Here is a 12,500-nt window from a genome sequence, read left to right as displayed (position 1 = left end):
CAACAAGTCTTCTGAAAGGATTTGTCTCGTTTAACTTCGGAAATAAATATGGACGAGATGAATCATCATTTGCAATGAGTCGCTCTGACAATATTTACACCAATATTCAACAAGATCTGATGGTAAATTTTTAAAATATCGTCTCATTTGATTAAGAATATAACCCCATATAAAATATCAACTAGTCAATAAATCATTGATTTATTACCGTGAACTAGTGTCGCAAAAAAGCCTTATCTGGCACAAAGTACTTAATTAAGTTCGCTTTGACCCAATCTGCCATCTTTGAGTCTGAAGGTGATACTGACTTGTCTGGGTTAACTATCTCATGATGATGATGGTGATGATAATAGTAAACATTACATTTATAATACCATTAGTTTTCTCTAATATTTATAATAATCTTATAACGGCAATATCAACAGCTATTTTATGATAATACTGATAGCAGTAACGATAATAATAAAAATACCAATATAGCAATCAGAATAATGTTAATAATCATAGGGAAAATAATATTAATGATATAAATAATATCGATAAGTCAAATTTATTATGGATATAGACACAAACTCTCACACATAACCACACTTACATATATATATATATATATATACATACATACATATATCTACATACATACATACACACACACACACATATATATATATATATATATACATACATATACACACACATATACAGTATATATATGTATATATATATATATATATATACATACATATATATATATATATATATATACATACATATATACATATATATATATATATATATATATTATACATAACACCGAAGTATAATTAAGAATATCTTTAAACACTAAGATACTTGATAGAAACATTTGACTTTAAACATGAAATAAACTAAAATTTATCGCTCAAACTTCCCGTTGCAGTCTACAATGGTCAACAGCGTTGTAGAAAATAATATAAACTTACTTATTGGACCTGACTCGAGCCAGAAGTATGCAGGCGATGAGAAGAAACACGAAGCCGCCCACAAGACCCAGGAACACGCCCACCAAGGGCGAAACAGCCGGGGCGGACACTTCACCCATTCGTTTTTCAGCAACCTGAAAATAAAAAATAAAATTTTACAAATTAATGCAAACATTACTATTGGTTTCAGGGAACAAATCCAAATGGAATTAATTAACAACCCTAAATTACACAAGAGCATTTAGAGACCACAAACCTCCGCCAAGGCTTCGTAATTGATTTGACCAAAAGGTCTCTTTTTCATGCACGAATCTCTCACAAAAGCTAATGGTTTATTTACTTTCATGTGTGCGACATTGGGTAAAATATTCATTAACACTTAATACAACCTCTTTCCTTGCCCTGTAATGCAAACAGGCCAGGACAGAAACATTGAAAATAAATAAGATAAATAAAAATAATTATGATATTGAAAACAAATGAAAATATTTATGATAAAGTCATTGTTATGATCATCTATATCACTAATGAGTAATAATTAATAATTCTAATTTCTATATATCTCTAAAAACATCACGTCTATATTTCTAAGTTGCATTAAATTTCAATTATCAATTAACGTTATAAACTTTAATGGTAAAAGTAATCCTCTCATAGAATAAAAATACTAAAATGACATTTGCTATCAATATTATGTTCGATTTGTTTCCCCTAAGTCTTATTAATTTGTCTGGTAAACGAAATATAAAGACTTAAAGGGAATATCATCAGTGGCTCTTTCAATATAGATGTAATCTACGAATTACTTGTAATTTCTGCAAAAATATTCCAGTCGTAAAGGCACATCATAAGAGGCAATAAAAGCACGGATATTAAGCAAGTAATATCTGTATGTAATTCTAATGGTTTGAGGTTCATGTCTTTTCTTTCTTATTACTATTTCTTCATAACGTCTCTTTCTCTTCGTTTAATATATATATATATATATATATATATATATATATATATATATATATATATATATATATATATATATATTTATATATATATATATATACATATATATATATATATATATATATATATATATATATATACACAGTATATATATTTATATTATATATATGTATATATATATGTATGTATATATACATATATATATACACATATATATTTAATGAGGGTAGTTGGAGATGGGTTGGGCATGCTCTTCGCACTCCCCAAGAGAGGTTAGTTCACCAAACGTTCAGTTGGGCTCCACAATGCACTAGATGAGTTGGAAGACCCAGTCCTACATAGCTGAGGACTATAAAGCGCAAAGTAAGAGGTGATGAATGGAGAAATATTGAATTAAAAGCTCAAGATAGAGACGAATGGCGAAATCTAAGCGAGGCCCTTTTCGTCAATAGGCGTAGGGGATGATGATGAGGATATATATATATAATATATATATATATATATATATATATATATATATATATATATATATATATATATATATATATATATATAGTGTTGTACTTAGTAAATAAGACCCAGCAATTAAAACTAAATACCTCCCACTTCTACGACCAACGCACCCCTCACACCTTCCCCCTAAACTCTAAAGGCTCTTCCATCACTACTCAGTAAGCTCTAGTGACGTCAAGAAACTATTTAAAAGGGTGAAAAAAAAAAGGTGTCCGGACATTTCTAATTTAATTACTCACGAACGTCACACCTTCAAAAATTTCCGAGACGTCTTCGGAATTCCCCTGACGACGGTTCATACGGAGGATTCTGAGGACGTTGCCTCGTATATCCTATGGCTTCTCGAAAGAGATTATTTATGAGTAATCACCGTGGAAGTTGCTGGTTTTAGATAGATATAAACCGTGTTATTTGCTTGATAGAGAAATGAGATTGCTGTAGTCTATGGTGTTTTTTTTTTACCATTATAGCTGATTACAGCTGATAGAATTTTTTTCATCAAAACGGCTTACCACTGGTGCAATATCATGCTATCAAAACGGATAACTACTGGTGCAATATCATGTTATCAAAACGGATAACCACTGGTGCAATATCATGTTATCAAACCGAATAACCACTGGTGTAATATCATGTTATCAAAACGGATAACCACTGGTGTAATATCATGTTATCAAAATGGGTAACCACTGGTGTAATATCATGTTATCAAAACGGATAACCACCGGTGTAATATCAGGTTATCAAAACGGATAACCAATGTTGTAATAGTATGTTATTACCGGCCATTAACAACTTATAATACCTGATGCCTCTGCTGATATCAATTACCATCAAAACTGATGACAACTGATTTTACTAAATGCCATTATAACAGGATAACAGTTGGCGTTTTCTGATGTTATCAAATTTCATTTAAACTAATAACAGTTCGTGTCTCTCATGTTACTAACTGTTAGTAAAACTGATAACAGCCGATGTCTGTATCATCAATTGCCATTAAACTGACTACAGCTGATGTCTCTGATGTTATTAACAGCCATTAAAACTGATGTCAATGACGTTGACCTTATTAATTGCCATTAAAATCTATAACATCACTTGTGTCTGATGTTATTAGTGACCTTACAAACTAGCAATAGCTAATGCCTTTGATGTTATTGATTATCATTAAACTTGTAATGTACATGCAGCAAGCAACACACATACTAATAAAGTATGTGTTATTATATTGTATATTTTTATTGATAAACGGCGTTGAATGTAAACAAGAAATCGTTACCCTCATGTGACTCCTTGGGGGCCTTTAAATACTTGTTGTCACTCAATAAAGAAATCTCGTATTGGCGTAGAGAGAAAAGGGAAGGGGCTCGTCGTACAGTATCATGCCCTCAATGGACATCTACTCCAGAGTGCCCAACATCGCCAGCCATCCGAGTAGTCAACATTTTTCAGCTCTCTCAACAACCGTTGAGGGATCAAAAGAAGTCGATAACACTCATAGAAATTATCCTTATTGGTCGCCTTTAGCCTGCTGTAAACAGTTCTTGTGAAGTACATACTATTTTGACTGGTGCCCTCTGGGTACAACGGTTGTCGGAACCTGTGCGAGCCGCCATTCTTGATGCTGGCACCTTGCCCATGTAGGACCTAGTGGATATCCACTTCTCCATACAATGCCAACTGAGGCTGAAATAAATGTTGCCAGACATCGGCAACCATCTTGTGACCTGCTTTTGCAGCCTTGAAGCTGCCAACCACCCATTCATATCACCCCTTCGCCCACACTTTAACCAACGCCCTCAACAGCCTCCATTGCTCCCATGTTACTGAATACCACTAAAAGTAATAAAAGCTAATGTCTCGGATGTTACATTTTCATCTAAAAATATAACAGCTTATGTCTGTAATGATATCAATTGCCATTAAAACTGATAACAACTCACGTCTGATATTTATTGCTATTAAAACTAATCACAGTCGGTTTCCAATAAACAGGGATGTGGTCAATGAGAATATTGCTATACTCAATGCAGCGAGAAATGGACAAAAGGGTAGTCCACTTTGTTTTCAATGGAATTCCCCAATGCATCAGGTCTCTACAGATCACCGGCCCATTCTGCAACCCCCCCCCCCCCTCTCTCTCTCTCTCTCTCTCTCTCTCTCTCTCTCTCTCTCTCTCTCTCTCTCTCTCTCTCTCTCTCTCTCTTTGCCTTTTCTTCCACAAAGTACCTGCTCCTGTAGTAGATAATTGCCATAGCTTGTTTACAAATGTGGCCATATGGGCAAGCTAGAAGCAAGGGAACAGTCCATAACGAGGGTGAGTGTCAAGGAGTGCGTAGCGTCCGCGTCTGGCATATGAGCGTGGGAGGGCACCCCATCATATGCCACATTCAAGATGGGGATAAAGCCTTTTCACAAAAAGCAATCCCTGACTTTTATCTCACTGGTGGTGTGGAACAAAAGTTATAAACTTTTAGATATAATTTCCCAAATTCATCAATTTATCCATAAGAGAGAGAGAGAGAGAGAGAGAGAGAGAGAGAGAGAGAGAGAGAGAGAGAGAGAAGGTAAGTGGGAGGGGTTGGAGGGCTGGAGATTCCATTTAAAACCAGGTGGTCTCCCTTATTGTCCATTTCTCGCTGGGCTAAGTATAGCATACAATAGGAGTGGAAAAATTACTTGATATCTCGTGTTCGTCATAGTGGTTGACAGTGATTACTAAAAAATAATTAAAATGATTAATAGATATTATGAATAAAGCAATGATATACTGTATACGATAAAATACATCGTTATAGGTATCTTTATTACCGTTTTTTTTTCCAATTCTAGAATTGACAAATCTAGAACTACATGTGCGAATAATGATAATAGGAGTAATCAAACTAGTATGATAAGTTTTAAATTCTATCGTTTTTTTTTCAAAGTTGATCCAGTTAAAGGGGAGATAAGAAAAACAGCTTGAAAAAAGTCATTTTTATCATGGTAGTCAAAAGATGATTGATTGATGAGGTTTATTTTACGTCGAAACTGTCAGATTCATTGATGCCGTCCAAAATTATGGAATGCCATATATCCTTCCTCTCTTTTAATATCAACTTACGTTTCTATATTAATACTGCTTTACAAATATTTCTAAACCGAAAACCTTAACATTGTTCCCTTTCGAAGTACATAAATTACTAGGCGGATAACTAAATGGAACGAGGTCTCGTGTTGACACGAGAATGCAGATGGTTTCAAATTATTGGAACCTTGATATATGTCTACTGTAGGCTCTAGAGCCTTCAAATATGCTGCCCCGAAACTATACAACAAGCTCCCACTAGACATTCGAAAGACTGAAGATATTAATGCTTTCAAGAGGAAACTGAAGACTTTCTTGTTCTCTAATCGTGTGTGTTTGACAATAAACGAGCAATATGAGGTGTGAAATGTTGAACGCTTTCGAACGAACATGATAAAATGGCTGTGGAGGTCCTGTAAAGAGTAGGGTTCCCCAGCTGTGAAGGACAAGAAAAGCAGCCCTTGAAGTTGAGTAAGTAAATTTTCACGTAAAGGTTTCTTTTAAGATAATACATTCGAATGATGATTTGATTTTATCAATTACCTAAAAAAAAATTTAGCAAAAAAAATTAGTTTTAATTTTCTCACCTGCTTTCCGATATCAAAAAACACCTACCAAACTGGATCGTATCATTCATCATCATGCTTAAAAAAAACTATGCAAAAGATTACCCCATAAAAAAGAGAACAAATTCCCACGCAAGCTAACACAAGTACCGGAAAGTAACGTGTTGCAAAAACAGGCAAGAAAAGACTTAACTTTGATCAGACCAATTCCTTAAGTAGCTTAATATTCCAGAACCCTTTCCACCCGAGAGCAATGGCATAGAAATTCACCAACTATTATGAAGACATAAGTCAGACCAATTTACAGCAGTTGCCGCCAACTTTTGTTTTTAACTTTGTTGTTCAACATCTGCGCCACAGAACCAACGCTGTATAGCGGAAGGCAGCAGGTGTACAGTAGTCTATTTTCTACTATAGTTACGACCACCGCCTTCCCAAACTCATATATATATATCCAATAGCCTGTACGGTAAAATGGGAGGCAGCCCTAAATTTCTACATTACAGATTAATAAGGCTCCTAACCTGGAAACCACAAACAACTAAACTAGGTAAACTAATTACCCCTTAAACCTTTCCCAGCGGCACATGTTACAGTACTTGCTAGAGAGAAGTACAGCATACACACACATACACAAGTAGACATCAGAAGCACGCTCAACATACAATGGTAATTCGTGAAAAAAACCACCAAAGAAAAAACTTCTCCGAAAATATATTATAGTAATGACTTTAGTCAAATGTAATAAAAAAGGGCAAAGAAAAAAATTACACACACACACACACACACACACACACACACACACACATAAATATATATATATATATATATATATATATATATATATATATATATATATATATATATATATATAAATCCTTGAATATATTGTAACCATTACGCATTTCGTATTCCACGACCAGCTGAAACTTTGCAAAAGCATGAAACTTGACAATACGGTATCTAGAATGAAAAAGTATTTTTTTTTCTGCAATGCTCCGAGCAGTCTTTCAACATCTGTGAAGTAGAAATGCTGATGTGATTGTGTACGTAGTACTGACCCTCAAAGAAATATCATACTATATTACAACATATACTAACAACAATGTTTAAAAATATCACCACTAAAGGCTTTAATAGTATTATTATCATTATCAACATTATTACTTGCTAAGCTACATCCCTAGTTGGAAGAGCAGGATATAAGCCCAGGGTCTCCATCAGGGAAAATAGCCCAGCTAGGAAAGGAAACAAGGAAAAATAAAATATTTTATGACATTTTAATCTTCTCGGATAATGTGAGGATAGAGCTTTGCCTTAGGAACACTATTCTATCTTATGTCTCTTACTCTAGTTATTTTGAAGTTTTTATAGTTTGTATATGAAAGATTTATTTTAATGTTATTCTTAAATATCTCTAGTAGTTTATTTCCTTATTTCCTTTCCTCACTGGGCTATTTTCCCTCTTGGAGCCCTTGGACGTAAAGGATCCTGCTTTTCCAACTAGGGTTGTAGCTTAGAAAGCAATAACAATAATAATAATAATAATAATAATAATAATAATAATAATAATAATAATAATAATAATAATAGAAATATGGGAAATGAATTAAAACACAACACGTTTATCCATTTTACCTAAAATTACATCTCAACTTTATTATCTAGATTCCAAGAATACTATCTCTTGAGATTAAATCGTTTATAATTATCATCCATGGTACCTACACAATTTATATATATATATAAAAAAATAAATAAAAAAAAACGTGATTTTAATCGGAAATTCTCCGTATAACTATACTGCTCTCAGCTGTCTTTCAGTAAAATACAGACGACAGTAATTTTACCCTACTTTGTTATTATCTTTTACGGGTTGGTGACCATGTTATCACTCCTTTACGTCAATAAATCCAATTTTTAAAACGGCAAATGCCTGGCAACATTTATTCCAAGTTTTTAAGCGTTTTTTACGGAAAATTTTTAAGTGTAAACAATCAGGTTTCCGAAATTCTAACTTCACTCTTCAGGGTATCTAAGTTTCGTTATCATTTTTCTTAAATTCTGGAAAACAATAATGATAACATTCGTGGATGCCAATCGGTGCCCAAAATTTCAGACGGTAGATGTGGAATCTCTTTTCCTAATAGCTCTTCTCATTAACCCTAAAGAAAAATCCAGAATCTTAACGACTGTTTCCGTGTGTCTTGGCCATTTTACGGTATTGACTTTAGATACTAATTAGTACAGAAATCAGACATGTAACATACGAAACTTACTTTCCTCATTACAGTTTTGCAGAGCGAGATTTTTATATTTAACTATTGTTCACAAAGAAAATAAAATCTTCATTACAGGAGTTTTTTTTTATTCTGAATAACAATAACATCTCCAGATGCTAATTAGCATAAAAAAAAATAACACAATTAACGATTACTCATTACAAGCCTTCTTTCCATGCTTAGTAAAGTAAGAAAATAAAGATTTTGATTTCCTTTCTTGTCGATAAACGATCTCCGCATTATTATTATTATTATTATTATTATTATTATTATTATTATTATTATTATTATTATTATTATTATTATTATTATTATTATTATTAATTAATTAATTATCATTATCTATTATTATTATTATTAGCAGCATTATTATTATTGTTATTATTGTTGTTTACAATTATTACTTGCTAATCAACAGCCATAGTTGAAAAAGCAGAGTGCTATAAGCCCAAGAACTCCAACAGGGAAAAAAGTCCAGTGAGGAAAGGAGATACCGAGATAAATAAACTACACAGCCTATACCCCTAGTTGGAAAAGCAGGATGCTATAAGCCCAAGGGTTCCAACATGGAAAAATAGCCTATTGAGTAAAGGAAATACGGAAGTAAACAAACTAAACGAATTCAAGGATCCTAAAAAAAGTAAGTATGAAAACTGCGTATATAATTTAAAACTCATAATCCCATGCAATACCTAAAAAACCTACTTACCCAAAAAATCTTTTCATAATACTTCCGTAAATTAAGCTCGACGGACAGGGTGAACTATACTAAATTCTTTTTAATGAGGCACATTTGCACCGACACGCAGCGGTGCTCTTTTAGGTCGGAAAAGTTTCCTGCTATCTGATTGGTTAGAATTATCTTGTCCAACCAATCACCGAGCAGGAGACTTTTCGGGGCGAAAGGGGCACCCCTGCGAATCAGTGCAAATCTGCCTCACTAATAAGAATTGACTATAACAACAAGAGAGGCCTTCAGACAAAGTGAATAGAAGGCAAATGCAGACACACATTCCATTTTTTTAAGCCGTGTAAGTTCTCGGATTGGAAAAATAAGGGAAGGGATGAACATGACTAGAGGAGATGGTGGTGAGTAAACAACAAAACAGAAAATAAAAGTGGAATAAGAGCGGGGGAAAACAAGTGAAACTTTACTCTCTCTCTCTCTCTCTCTCTCTCTCTCTCTCTCTCTCTCTCTCTCTCTCTCTCTCTCTCTCTCTCTCTGAGTTGTATTTGTGTGCCGGTGAAGTGAACACTTGTGCGTCCCTAAAAATATCCTGATTTAACGCGGATAACAAAAAGGCTATCGAGTGAAATATAGCTACAAGTTTTCGTGAATAGTCGGTGATTAGTTTGAGGGCAGAAAAGTGAGATAAATCGTCGGCATAGGATAGTTATCTTGTGAATTAATAAAAATCTAATCAAGATGGCATTGTATAACACAGGCAACTCGTGGAGAGACATCGCTGGAGTCAGCAAAGGCAAATTTCATGAGTTGGCGAAACAGGAGCTCGACCGATTGACAACAGATGTCACTAACAACTCCAACCAGTGTGACGGAAAAATATTCGCAGACATATTGAAACAATATGATCCAATAGACTGGAACAAATCTGCGGAAAACATCAGTAAAATAATTGAAGAAATTCCAAAGAAGATCCAAATGTTAAAGAGACTTATAAAGAAAGTCTACATCAATCAACACATTCCATCAAAGAACAATAACAAGTCCAATATGGTGAATATGCTGATTGATGCATTGGGAAAAAGAATGCCAAAATGGTGTAATACATGTAAGATATGGTATTCCATTAATAATCCTCAACAACTGATTAGAAAATGTAATGCCTGTAATGTTCCAACACACCCCATATGTGCTGAAATACAGCAAAAAATAAAAAATAGAGACACAAAGGTATTCTGCTCAACATGCTTAGTCTGGATAGAAAATATAATTAAGTCGAGACTAAAGCTGCAATTAGTTGAAGAAGAAGAAGAAGAAGAAGAAGAAGAAGAAGAAGAAGAAGAAGAAGAAGAAGAAGAGAAAAATGAACAGGATATGTGTAAAGATGCAGAGGAAATCATTGATATAACTTATGATGCCATCCAACAACATACTTATGAAGAAATAAATTATCAGATGGAAACAAATAATAGACCCAAGAGACTCTACCCGGACCTACATACTTTTAGGGAAGAGCAGGAACAAGAAAAAAAAAAGAAAAGAAAGATATAGTCTGTAATAGGCTGAAAAGAGGGAATTGCAAATTTGGCGAAAGATGCTACTACAAGCATCCAAAGATATGCCATAATTATGAAATATATGGTAAATGTGCGTATTTAGACGGATATGGAGACGAATGCAGAGATCTCCATCCAAAAATATGCAAAACCCTAAAAGAAGGAAAAGGATGCAGTTTCAACAAAAAATGTCGATATATGCATCCTGCAACTATGAATGAGAGTAAGAAAACTCAGCAAACTGAAAAGAAAAACAAAAATGAAACAAAAAAAGAAACAAAAAAGCAGGCCACGTATATACCGCACTATGCACCAAAAAAAGGCCTTTCAACCTAAATCTCCACAAATAGCGCCCAACTACAAAGAATGCATATATAATGCAAGGGGTTGGTGCAGATATGGGGATAATTGCAGGTTTACACACAAAAATAAGTATGAAGGCGAAAGAACAAATATTATGGAAAAGTTGGATTTTTTAATGGCAGAATTCCGAGAAATGAAGAAAAGAACATCATATCAGAACAGGAAGGAAGCATGGGAGAATTCATATTATTACTAATATTAAATAATAGAAATGAAACACAAACCATAATAGTGATGAATGCACAGGGTTTAGTCACGAGTAACTCTAAAAGGAAAATAGAGTTCCTAGAAGAACTAACCCAAATTGAAAAACTAGATATATTAAATATAAGTGAAACATGGTATTCCCAAGAGACTGGCAGTGATGACCAGATAAAGGGTTTCCAAACTTATAGATCAGACAGAAAAAATAGGTATCAAGGGGGAACCGCAATATATGGAAGAGACATAAATCAAGGAAAAGTCTGTGAAAAATACAGCAACACAGAATGTGAATTGGTTGCGGTAGAATTTGAATTTGAAAAACTAGTGAATATTGTAGTTTACAGACCCCCAAATACTAAGGAGTTTGACATAATAATAGAAAAAATAGATGATATATGTAGAAACCATAAAGACTGGAATATACTCCTATCCGGAGATTTTAACTTTCCTTTCGTGGATTGGAAAGAACGGATAGAAGAAAGTGGTTGTATGTATACATATAAAAAAGAGAGTAATAGTAGCGCAGAAGATAAGAGGCAATTTGAAAAGCTTCAAGATATGCTATTAGAACATTATATGCAACAAATAAACCACATTCCAACAAGAAAGGAAAATGTCCTAGATCTAGTATTTGTGAATGAGGTGAATTATGTTAAAGAAATAATAGTGTATAACACGGGAATTTCAGACCACAATGTCATAGAATTGATAGTTCATTCCAAAGCAAGTGATCACAGAATTAATAAAAGCACAAAACTTTGGGAAGGATATGGAAAATATAACTTTTACAGTAAGAATATAAAATGGTCAGAAATAAATGAAGAACTGAATAAAGAATGGAAAAATGTATTTATAAGTGATAATATACAGGTAAATACGGACATACTGTACAAAATACTGGAGAAAATTGTTGAAAAATATGTACCGAAAGAAAACAATAAACAAAAGACGTGCATACCAAGAGACAGAAGGATCTTATTTCAGAAAATTAGAAAGTGGAAGAAAAATCTTGCAAAAGAAAAAAATGTGTGGAAAATGAGGGAAATGAAATGTAAGATAGAAAATGCAGAACAAAAGATTATACAGTCGAAAGAAAATGAAAAAAGGGACTTAGAAGAAAGGACACTTCAAAATATAAAAAGAAACCCCAAAGTACTTTACTCCTATGCAAAAAATATGAATAAAAGGAGAATAGAAATAGGCCCTCTAAGAATTGAAGGACGGCTAACGAATGAAAAAAAGGAAATATGAACATATTAGCAGAAAAATATAAGAGTGAGTTCACGCCAAGAATTGCGAATGAGAATAATGAAACAGAAATGAGAGAAGAAAATGTTGAATA

The 12,500-nt window shown here is 33.5% G+C and overlaps 1 pseudogene; it reads right to left on the bottom strand.

The window, feature by feature from the left end:
• Positions 1-12,500, bottom strand: part of LOC137638753 (nephrin-like) — a 748,229-nt pseudogene that overhangs the window by 26,681 nt on the left and 709,048 nt on the right.

The sequence above is a fragment of the Palaemon carinicauda genome, chromosome 3, assembly GCF_036898095.1.
Source record: "Palaemon carinicauda isolate YSFRI2023 chromosome 3, ASM3689809v2, whole genome shotgun sequence".
NCBI classification, from domain to species: Eukaryota; Metazoa; Arthropoda; class Malacostraca; order Decapoda; family Palaemonidae; genus Palaemon; species Palaemon carinicauda.
The sequence above is the reverse complement of the archived record's forward strand: the minus strand, read 5'-3'. Positions and strand labels throughout refer to the sequence as shown.